Source organism: Solanum dulcamara, chromosome 1 (genome assembly GCF_947179165.1).
Source record: "Solanum dulcamara chromosome 1, daSolDulc1.2, whole genome shotgun sequence".
Lineage (NCBI taxonomy): Eukaryota > Viridiplantae > Streptophyta > Magnoliopsida > Solanales > Solanaceae > Solanum > Solanum dulcamara.
In genome coordinates this window covers 54,113,466-54,126,195 of record NC_077237.1, presented here as the reverse complement: position 1 = coordinate 54,126,195, position 12,730 = coordinate 54,113,466, and the positions used below count along the sequence as shown (strand labels likewise).

The window sequence follows — 12,730 nt, the reverse complement described above, 5'->3', positions numbered from 1 at the left end:
GTTCTGTAGGCAAACTCTCTTTTCTTTCTAATTTTACCTAGATTTACAGACCTACCACCTAAAGTAGGGGAAGTCATTACCCGTATTGTTGTTACAAACGAAATACAGGAATTGAGGAGCGTGCAGACTCTAAAAACTGTCAATACTGAACACAAGTTAAATAACTGAAAAAAATCGGATTAACTTAAATAGCAAAAAATTTCACAGGTGAATCTGTAATGTGTTTGTTGACTTTAACATGTTAATTAAAAATCTCACCTAGGCACAGAAAAGATGAACAAAGTAGGCAGGATCAAAACTAATTCTCACTCAGCGGACAGTGATTTCTTCGTTATAATACAAACATATTTGTGCATTCATTTCGCCACTTCCCGGAAACTCATCAACATCATCACAAGGACAATCTTCTTTTCCTAGCTTATTTGTGGACATGCTGGATCAGCATCATCAGAACTCTCGGGCCGTATGATATGTTGAACAAGCATAAATAATTCATGTATAAAACTTAGTACTGTCGTATAAGTTATTCTGCGATAAAACAATGAAAATGAAAAAAATAACCTAAGATTCCTTAAAACTTTTGTTCTACTAAATAAGGTGGGGAGTGTTTTTATAAACAAACTTAGAAATTATGCAATTCATGTTCACTTTAATTCAACAAATCAATAAAAAATAATACCAGAATAACTAATCTTAGCATGACTTGTCTTTAAACCAAACAACACCTTACACAGATAGTGATACTATATAAAGCTTACAAGTAGGAGAATAAAGACCTATCTAACATACAACGGCAGAAGGCATGCACAACTCTCCTGCCTCATTTTAAAGCTGCTTAATTCGTCAGCTTTGAAATAAAAACAGCAAACAAAATGTTTTTTTTTTGAATAATAACAGCAAACAAAATGCTTTTGCAATTGGAATGTCACTTGTAGACAAACATTTTCTAACGTTCACCAGAGTGCCAAAAGATAAACACCTATAGTTTAGAACATGAACAGCTGTGGCTTTTACTACAAAACATCTTCAATTTCTTTAGCACAACACCTTACCGCCAACCATTTCCCACACTTGGGTATTGCTGACTGCTGTTCTTACTCCTGAACCCAAATTATGCAAACACTGAATATTTGGAAAAAACAGCTTAACCCAACAAAATGAGCTTTGAGCAAAAAGTTACACTAGAGGATGAGGCACTTCTTACACTTAATTGACTCCACGGTAGACTGCACCAGGGCAAAGCTCATCCATCCTATCAATATTCTGATACCCATTATTCTCTCTTAAACATGTCCAACTTCGGTGGGACAAGAAGTCATTAAAATCATCCTCAGAATAAAAGGTTTTATCCTCTGTTTGAACTGGCAAGTCATCGGCCTCCTCAGACATGCAGACTTTTATTTTCAAGCCTGCAATCAAGAATCATATTATATTTTCCTGTTCTTTAATTGAAGGGATGGAATGGAGATGGGTATGGGAATGGGGTGGAAGGGTAAAGAAGCCTTTCAATGGTTGCTCATCTTTAGGATTTGGATCCATTAGTCATTCGATGGGAACTACCCTAGGCCAAGGGGTGCAATCCCCCCAGCAGCTCTTCATACTATGGGGTTATAATCTCCTTGACCTTTCGATTGAGGGTATTCAGCAGTGGGCCTACCTTAAGGTAGGAGGTGATTGAAAAAGGGGAAGCCGGTCCCCTTACGTGCAGGCAGGGGGGACGGCGGGGAGGAACTAATCACTTATGTTGAACGCATTCCAGCTAAATCCCAGAATCTGGGTCTTTGATTAAACAAATTATCCGAAGTGATTGTTAAGAGGATCAGGATCCAGTTTTTTCAGAATAAAATTGAGAGAACCAGTATCTAATTGGAGCAAATAGCCAACATGCTCTTTAGTCTGCACAACATAAATAATTTTCACAAAATGCAAAAGGCTGTTTATTCTGCACAAGGATGATTTTCCTGTCAGAACACTCAGAGAATGCCCAAATATGGCAAGCGGAACTATTTTGAAGCAGCTCTAATAATGTTTACTTTTTTTTTTTATATCTTTTTACATAAGCTAAGTGTGATCTACCAAGAAAACTGGATAACCCAACAACTTTACCAATCAATACTAGTCTAAACAAGTTGAAAAAAAGGTTTTGTGCTAGTCTACTTTGACGTACCTTTTATCTTCTTTTCCATTTTTGGTCTACTTCTGATGAGCTTTTAAACAACCTAAGACAGAAAGCTGCCTGTCTCCTAATGATATGGGGTGTTGGAGTCTAAAATGGGAATAGTGTCACCTTATGGAATTTTCTCTTGCTACCACCAAATTCAAAGCAGGTGGAATGGGGATAAGCCATCCCTGACGATATTTTGTGTACATATCCTAGGGAGTATACATCACTCACAGAAATAAAAAAACAAAATATGGACAACAATTAAAAATTGTTCTACAAGTTAATGGAAAATATCAGATACTCCATGTTTATTTATGGTAGCTTTTGGCTATAGATCACATATTTTTCTCTTAATACTCAACTATGCATATAAAGGGGGCATGGAATTGCAGGACACTATGCAACATTATGTCACTATCAAAGTGGTGAAATAATAGGGAATGGAGATGGGACAGAGTGCAAACAGGGTTATGTCCTAGCACCATTATGTTCTCTATCTCTAACAAAGTTTTTAGTACCACGATATTACCTTCATCAACATGTAGAGTGTAGTTTCTCAATGGCATATCTCTATCAACTGCTCGAACAATACTATTTTCATCTTCCAACCAAAATGGACGTTTTTTCCTCAACATGAAAAAAGATTTAATAGCTTCCTTGATGGTTTCTGCTGTGCCATCAATACCAATTTTTTTGGTTTTATCTCCCCACTTGACTGAGATAATCCTATCCTTAAACGAGTGACTCTGCTCAACTGCAAAAAAGAGAAGAGAAAGTTTGGGAATCCTTATTACAAAGTTAACCTTAGAAGTAACAGGTTTTCATCTGAAAGCTCTACATGGAAAAAAAAAAGAAGAACTAGAGTGGTATGTTCCAAAAGAAAACAAATTTACAAGTTAGAATGTCATAAAAATGAAAGCCTAAGTATTGGAGCATATATGGGAAAAGAAGCGTTAGATATTGGATTTTGAAAGGAATTCCAGAGACTTTTCTTTGTACAATTTATTCAGTGTGCTCACTCCTATATAATTAAAGAATCAAGGAAAAAAGCAACTAACTGAATATCCACAGAAAGGAAAATCCTAAATGTTATTTGATTTAGCCTCAAAACGTTATTTGAAAATATTTTGAACTCTGTATATTTTCATTTTTCCTTATTTGGAGTGTACAATCCTTTTTTTAAGAGAGTAAGGGATCTTCAAACCTGAATTAAAATGCAAAGACCAACCATTCCCAGGCACCTCTCTGCAACTCCGAGGTGAAACCTCATTTACAGATTCTGCATCAGCTGCTGTTATGGCAAGATGATGCCCATCGTGATCCAAACTTCCTTCTAAGTTTTGACTTGGCCTTCCATTCTCTGTACATCAAGAATTCAAATATAGTTTTCTCCCAATGGTAACTTGCAATTGAACCCCAAAAAGATTTTCCTACATGCCTTCTGGGAAAATGGGAAGAGAAAGATTCAGGGAATAAATAATGTCACAGCTATTGTGATCATCCAGAATAATGCTGCCATAATTTAGTCCTATTCAAGGAGATACTAAATTAATATTTGCAGTACCAAATCAGAGCTGATGCATCTGATGGATAAAATCATATTCCTTCTTTTCCTTGTGTGAAATCAGATGGATGTAACTTGCTTCTAGGTTGAGAACAGTTTTATCAATATTAGATCTCACTTTAATCAGCATCAAGTGATTTATTTCAGGCTTGTGCACGTGTTCAAGTCTAAAGACAAATTCTTGCTTCGACTCAAAATAGAAAATTAAGAAATAAAATGTCAGTGTTGTCAAACTGAATAACTTCTAACGATACAAGTAGCTGATCCATATTATTGAAGCTTTCCCACAACAAGCATTTGATGAATACTATATCAAAGTAATTATATACAAGAAAGTAGTTATAGCATTAAGATATGACCATTGTAAAATGGGAGTGCAACAGAGAGACACTTATGGGAAGTTGAACAGAAGAAATTTAAAAACCGAGCAAGCAAAACTGTAAAGAAACTTGTTCCGTAATGAACACATGGTGAATACTCTGTCAAAGTAATACTCATGGCAGCAAGATGATCATGCCTGCTATAGTCTCAAAGGAGAGATACGTAGGCAAAACTTTAAATCTCACCCAGTTATTCACTAATCCTTGGATTCACAATTCAGCCTAACCCAACACAACACCTGATTTTATTTTTTATTTTTTTATTTTTTATTTTATTTTTTGGGTGGGGCAGTTCCCCTACAACTTTCCCCTTCTGTGAGAAAAAAGAGTCTGTATGATGGAGTAAAATTTTCATTTTCTTTGTCTTCTCCTCATTTTTTGCTTCTACCAGCTCATCTGCCAACTCTAACTAGTTCCATTCCAGGATGCCTCCTCCTCCTCTACCACCCCCTTCTCACCTGCCACATCACCCCCACCGCCTTCTTGACAGATATTTGCTTCTGAGGTTTTTATAAGTTGCAGGAACGAAAGGATGACTCTGATAGAGTTACACAAACACCACTTTTGGCATCTAAGAAGATCATCCATTCCAAAGGGGAATGATTTAGAGACACATAAGAGAAGTTTGAAGAGTCATCTAGTCATCCATTTCCAAAACAATCTATATCACAAAGTAGCCTTACTTATGCCAAGAAATTAATGAGGGGAAAAAGATGGAGATACATTAAATATTAAAGGAAGACAATTACTTCAAGAATAGAAGATAGTGAGGTGTGACTGATATCACAGACCTTTGGTTTTGGGATCCATAAGTTGCAGGAAACCAAACGTTGCTTCAAGGTGAAGCTTGTTGCCACTACCTCAAAGCGTTATTGGAAACCAACCCCACCCCACGGCTCAGACAAAGATAAAAAGAAGAAAGTTGGAGTGAAAAGTAGAACTGCTGGCAGATCTCTTTCCAGATACAACAAATACTTATCAGCACCATGCACTAACGACAAAAAAGCAAGACTGGCAGATGTTCAATTAGCCAGCTAGGAACTGATAACAATACTTTCTGCATTAAATAAATTTCCTTAAAGACTATTGAAGGTTGTTTTTGATTTAGGTGTAGTTGATTGAAGGACTATAGATAATAGAAGGTCACCTAAGATTGGCTGTGTCAAACATAGATTCCCAGATGCACCGATTCATAGGTGTGAATAGGATGATGGAAGGCGATAAAAGGGGATGGGGTAGATCTACACATGGGGGAAAGTTGTTTGAGATATGTATAGATTTAGAGAATCCCTATTTTGCACTAGAAGGCAATTATTCAATTGAAATGAAATGGACTTCTATAGAGAAAATTGGATATGGAGGATCCATAGCACCTACTCCAACAAATCTAGGATTGAGGTATACTTGATTGATCAACTATTGATATAGAAAGAGAATCAAGAACGATAAACAGAGTTGTATCTCTTAACAAATGCGAAGATTCAACATACTGGTCTCTATTCATGAAAAATGATTTTTTTAAAAAAAATTAGTCCTTGTCATTACATCAAAAACTCATTTAATCCTTTATATGTAATTATGCAACTCTAAATTCAACTTAATTAGAGAACTTGTATTAGATTAAAATGATCCAGTCAATCATACCATCATAGTACTTACTGCATGATAAAACAAAACAGTTCTACCATAAATTGTGGTTTCAAGCCCTATTCGCATGCATAAACTCAAACAAAGATCACAGTGAAATAAGCACAAGCCACTAGCAGCACCCTATTTGCCTAGGGGCGTGGCATTATACGGTTTAACTGGAAAACCAACAGGTCAAAAATTTCAATTTAATGTTTGGTTTGTATGGTATTTCAACTGATTTCAGTTTTCATTTCTCAAAAAATTCCTTTTTGGTTTGGTTTTCAGTTTTAAGCTGGAAAGAAGAAATAGAAATATAGTTTTATTTATTTTTAAAAATTAAATTTTCTCATAAAATTTTTTAGATTTATTTTTTAAATGCTACTCCCTCCGTTCACTTTTACTTGTCACATTTGGACTTGGCACACCCATTAAAAAATAATGATTGACATGACTATTGTACTAACTATCCCTATTACTTCATGTTTAGTAATAGGTCTCGGAAATGATTTGGGAAATAAGTAATTAATGCTTAAGGTAAAACGTGGAAAAAGATAATTGTCTTTTCTTGATATGTTAAAAGTGACAAGTAAAAGTAAAAATCTATTTTTGGAATAGTGGACAAGTAAAAGTGAACAGAGGGAATATAAGATAATTTTTTTAATTCACAAGAATAGGCCAATTAAATATCTGCAAATAAACAAAAAAATATGACATTTGAAACAATCAACAAAAAGCCCAAAATGGCACAAACAGAAAACCAAACTGAAATAGGGAAAAAAAAATATTCAAATCCAATAAATGATCAGCTTTGCCTATTTATAAACTGGAAAACTAGTCGACCGAACCAACCAAATGCACACTCACGTATTGCCCTTTGTACCTGTGCACAAGCACAAACTAACATTTACATGCAGTATGCATAAGCATCGTGGGGTCCCTTTACCTTTTCATCCTCACCTCTTTAAATGTACTGATAAGTTCTAGTATTGTCTGCTGACAAGCATGCTCTCAATAAATCAACACAGTTTCCGTTGTACTTTCTTTTCCATAAAATTATTACTTTGGTGGGATTCTGATATGGATATGAAATCAATCCCATAAGTCATTCCCTATTCACATATTCCAACTGCTGCTTTTACATATATCCAATTGATTCAAGTATCACCTTTTTACACTGGGTATGTTGTTGTATTCAAGTATAACCTTATTCAATCTTTATCTCCTCATCCATTTTGGAATACGAGAACTGTATCAAATTAAAGTTCATCAAATTTTCTAATGGCAGGGGAAACCTGTTTTTTTTATCTTGATGTTTTTTTAAAACTATATATGGCTGTACCACTGTAGAGCTTTCTGGAATATAAGATACGAGGATCAACCATGTCCTATCACACACCCACAAAGAGCATCAAGGTAAACATAGATTTAGTCCGATCTACACTTTGAATCAGAAAAAAGACACCGATTGTGCCTGAAGAGACGATGTCTAGTCTAATTGAAACACATCAAAGTTGGAATTTGCCAAGACGTAAATTTGAATTGGATCCAAGTTGATCACAGTGACTCTATTTTTCTCAAAGAACTGTGGTGTCTGAGCCACTCTGCGCCCTAGACTAATTCTAGGGGATATCTGCTACCTTCCACAATTAATCTACATTACGTAATATCAAGCAAAGGTATCTCTCTATTTAGAAAACAATCAAGCAAAGATATCTTATCTTGTGTTCAATGAATTCAGGTCAGCAAGGTATGATAAAGCAGTTATTCCTTCTCAAAAAAAAACAAGTAAGACGAAGAAATTATCTACCTTAGTCATCACTCATCATCGCACATGAATCCACGAGAACACTTTGAATCAGTAAGCTTTTGTTTGTAGAAACTAGAACCAACTTGATCAGTTTATCATTAAATTCGGAATTATGAACCATCACCTTTTATATTGGATTTACACTTTCATAAATGTAAATCATCTTTTTTTTTAATAATTGCGGTGTCGGGGCCAGTTTGTACACACCTCGACTAATTCCATGTGATATTGCCACTATCCTTCATCCTTTATCAACAGGTCCAACAATACGATTATCAAAAAAGAAAAAGACGACTTACATTTACAAAAGTGTAAATCCAACATTAGTTATACCATCATATTTTCAGATAAACATTTGGAAGTCAACATCCTTACAACTTGTTTTAACTAAAATTCTGGAGTTGTATTTCGAAATTCTCAAAATATCTTAAGATTATGATGGAAAAGAACTTTTTGTTGGTTTTGATAAGTTGTGATGGAAAATAACTTTACCGAGCTAATAACATTTTAGATTAGGCTATTTCCCTAGTAGGTAACATTTTAGTTTCAATTCTTCAAAAAATTTGAAATTTTTTGGCAATATGCTTTAACTTTTGTACTTTTATCCCCTTTAAAATTTTCTATTACATTACCCCTTTCCCTGCATAAATCCAACCTCCAATCTGACATTCCATCCCAAACAGAGAGTATCTCGATTACTCCAACCAGATTAAATGTAACCAATTGACAATTATATATAAAGTATGTTATGCATTGACAGTGTAAGACCATCAGGTCACTTAAAAGGCAAGTAATTTCTCTATACAAACATCTAATGGTAACGTTAACAAAGGTAACCAATCTTCTATAACAGGTCAAATACACTAATAGTGTAAATATCATTTTACATTGTCAGTGTATATCCCTTCATAAGACCGGCAGCGTCATTAAGCAGGCAAGAAGAACACTTGGGAGGAAACTGGGTAATATTGAAATAGAAATCGGCAAGCACCACTTAGAGAAAGAAAAAGCATCTATTGGAGGTAAAACTGCAGTTACAACTCAGCAATTATGTCTGGTCCAAAAGGTAAAGATTAGAGGATATGCTAAATCCTTGATCAATATTTCAACAGATCCAAAGCCAATTATGCATCATCAATACTTTCATAGTAGGAAAGTTATCCCAAATGACTCCATTACGGGGAAATAGGGACAAACCCAACACCCAAAAAAGAGGGGAAAACAAGAAGATTGAATTTGAATGTAACGCATGCTGCATAGAAGAACTGTTTCCATGATAAAAAAATTAACGTATTAAGAGGTTAATTGCACCTTGTTCTCTTTAGTGCACAAAGAAAGCATATGTCCAAATCTCAATATACAAGTATTAAGTTCAGAAATAGCTCACCGTATTAGCACCAATTTTCCAAAATCTGCAAAATTAGAGTCAAAGTAACATGAATATTCCATCTTTTTTACCAGTAGTTCTTGGATTCTCAGAAAACCATAATCTTTATGGGTAATCGACTTGAAATTTGAGCTGTTCAGAATTGGCACCAAACTGTGATACACTTCTGAATATTGAAGTCAAAAGTGGAAAGAAGTCAAGCTTGCCTAAAGAACAAATGAGAAGAATTGTTCTTGAACAAGCGTACTCAGAACTAGAACATGAGCTCAGATCTGAAAGAGGAGGGAGAGACTAAAATAATTTAAAGTGTTGAGAAAACAAGCGTAACAAAACGTTTGATCCATTAATTTAAAGTTATTTTTGACTTTAAATAACACTAAAAAAAATAATTAAATTTAGTTACCTTAATTTATTTAAAACTGTTTATAATAAGTTAAGTCAAACAAACACTAAAACTCTTGCTATAATTTGAAAAGGTCGATAAGTTTAGCAAAAAGATTGTGAAATTATAAATTTGGAACCCTTTTTATAATTTGGGTTTTTTTTTTGGTTCATTTGGTGATTTATATAATGTGATTATGACTGATTAATATTTTGAGTAAATGATTTTGGATTTTTGATTTGAAAAATTCAATAAGTTTGTGAGATTGTGAAATTGTAAATCTGGAACACTTTTTCTAATTTGAATTTTTTTTAGTTCATTTGGTGATTTATGTAATGTGATTATGAGTGATTAATATTTTGAGTAAATAATTTTGGATTTTTTATTTGAAAAATTCAATAGTGTTAAGAAATATAAATTTAACTTGACAAAAAATTCTAAAGAGAGATAGTGAGGAAAAGAGGAAAGAGGGAAACTGAAGAGTATATTTCTCGTTTTTCTTCCGGTACAAGAATGGCCAAGATTGGCCATTTTAATAAGGAAAGATGGCAAGTGAATCAACTTGCCAATTTGTCATGTCAATTTGTCAATAGTGGGTCCATGAAATGGACATCCACTCCATTTGCTTTTCTAACACTCCTCCTTTGATGTCCATGTAAAATAAAATAAAAACTTTTACAAGAAATAATATACATAATTATTCTGAACACCCATAAATATTGTGTCTCGTTAAAACCTTACTATGAAAAACCAGTGGAAAAAAGCCTAGTGAAGAAAAAAGAGTACACACATCTTGTAATACGCCTTGAGTGCTGCCTCATTAAAAATCTTGTTAGGAAAACCCATGTCACGACCTAACCCCGTAGGCCGTGACTAGTGTCCGAATTGGACACTCGTATACACACCTATTATCTATAGTCAATCGACAATTAAACATGATATAGGATTTTTACGGGCAGCACATCATCTCAAACTGTCACTTATATATATACCAAAATCACCTATCTTGTGGGGAGTCTTAATTGTCAAAAATACGATAACATAATACGTAAGCCGACAAGGCTTCCACTCCGAATGTAAACTTCCAAAAACATAAGCCATACTAGTAAACCGGACAACATCTATACACAACCCACTCATGTGTCTACAGACCTCTAAGAGAATTAACAATAGCATATGACGGGACAGGGCCCCGCCGTACCCTTAAATACACAAATATATACATTATAAGAATTAGTACCAAAAATTCAGGCTCCGAGACAATGGAGCACTTCAAACCCGTTGAGTAGAATCCTAAGCTGACGGCTCTCCAAAATGAGTATCTGTACCTGCGGGCATAAAACGCAGCCTTCCGAAAAAAGGGGGTCAGTACGACACATGTACTGAGTATATAAGCATAAAATACAGTAAGAAAAATCATAGCTAAAGTAGAGGTTTCACGAGACAAGTATGATACTCAAGAAGTCACTGTACTTGTACCTTATGAAATAAAGTCATGCATGCTTATACCATATATCATATCCGGCCCTTTAGGGACTCAGTGAATCGGTCGTATACATATATATCATATTCAGCCCATTATGGGCTCGACACCATCATCATGTCATCATGTCATCATGTCATATCATCATATACATATATATCGTACCCGGCCCTCTATTGAGGGACTCGGTGAATTATGCAGTGAAACTGTGCACAAATACATACCCGGCCTGAGACTCGGTGAAAGATACATTAAGGCATGCACGAGTAGAGTAGTGAGTAACTATATGCATTTAAATCATCATTTGAGACTCAATAGAATAATTCAAATGAACAATCATTTGAAAATCAAGACAATATTCATTTCAAGTAACCTCCGATTGACATTATAAATTATTTCAAATATGAATTATACAGGAGTATGATTTATACTAAAATACGACTTATACCAACTTGGATGGATGGAATCATACATATGAGTCAATACATAACGATATAAATTCTGAAAATTAAGAACATTCGCCATCCTAGTATATCTAAGAATAAGAGCTTCGTTGGAATTTTATACATTCGTCGTCCATTTATTTCATAAGATCATGCCAAAAAAAAGAAATGTTAGCTTTACATACCTTTAGTGTTTATACGAATATGTTGCCCAATATTTTCTCAACCTATATTAAAACGTTAAGCACTATGGTTAAGCTATGGACATAAATAAAACGTATTCTACCATTAGTAGGTTATTTCTAAAAATATTTGGACAGCACCTCCCCTATACCGCTCACTTTTTTCACTTTTAAATCAGCCATATAATCATCAAGTAATATCAACAATCCAAAATATTGACATAAAACAAGATTTATTATTGACAATAAGCCTAGAATGTTGCCACCCGAATTATGTTACCCAAAATAGTAAGTTCGGAAAATCGAGTACCTCAAGTTGTATCCACATTTTGAAATTGAAAACGGCAAAATTGGACTTAATGACCTGATGAAACTTTTAGATCTATGTCTTAAGTTTTCATCCCAAAAGAAATCAATTCAAATCTCATTTTGTACAAAAAGATATCATCAAAACACTAACAGCTATACATGAGGGATTTTTCAATCAAGAATCTGGATAGAACTTGTCTTATGATTCATCCTCTTTTTTTGACATAATTACAGTAGATATAGGCTCCAACATAAACATAAGAGTTGTAGGTACGTGTATTATCTTTTCAAAACATATTTATTTTCTAAAATCAAAGGTCTACACAATGAGATATTCAAGAATTACTACAAGCTACGCAATTCCAAAAATGGATTTGAACACTTACAATCTCCACACACCTTATTCCTCTAAATTCAAGAACAACAACTTATCAAAACATCAAAACAATATCAATCATTATTATACATCATCACTAAGCTAATTTCATCCATTTAATCCACCTAAAACAGCCCCTTAACCCATAAATCTCAACAAATTACCAAACAAGTTCATAACGCTATTTTCTCCGTTCTAATCCGTTAAAACTCTAAATAAACTTGTTAAAAATGAAAAATAGACTTTAATATTACCTCAAGTTTGCAGCAACCACATTAAAGTTTCTCTTTATTGGCTGATATTTAGCTCAAATTGAAGCCAACGCGACGTACAATAATTTTCTCTTCATGAGCTTCGGATTTCGGGACTCGAATTTTGGTCGGATTTGGTATTTCTCTCAAGATCTTCCTCTCTCTCTCTCTGGAAATTTTCTTTTTTGAGGATGAAGATGAAAGCTTAAAACATCCCTTAATAATGTGGTTATTGGACCTGACCCGAGTTGGAATCGGGTTGGGTCGAATCCACTATCTAGCTTGACCCCTCTGTCTTAAAACACACATATCTTCTTATTCCAATATCACCTCTAGACCCACAACCTATGGTTGGAAATATATTTCAATTGTC

General features: G+C 34.4%; 1 long non-coding RNA gene across 5 annotated transcripts; it reads right to left on the bottom strand.

Moving 5' to 3' along the window:
• Positions 1–643: 643 nt before the first annotated feature.
• Positions 644–9,244, bottom strand: LOC129885861 (uncharacterized). Of its 5 annotated transcripts, none has more exons than XR_008766159.1 (4): positions 8,932–9,244; positions 3,369–3,605; positions 2,694–2,918; positions 644–1,409 (listed from the first exon to the last, which is right to left on the bottom strand). It is a non-coding gene; the product is annotated as an uncharacterized LOC129885861 (long non-coding RNA). The 5 variants fall into 5 exon arrangements; XR_008766167.1 differs by having other exon boundaries at positions 3,369–3,602; XR_008766156.1 differs by having other exon boundaries at positions 3,369–3,524.
• Between the last annotated feature and the right edge of the window lie 3,486 nt (positions 9,245–12,730).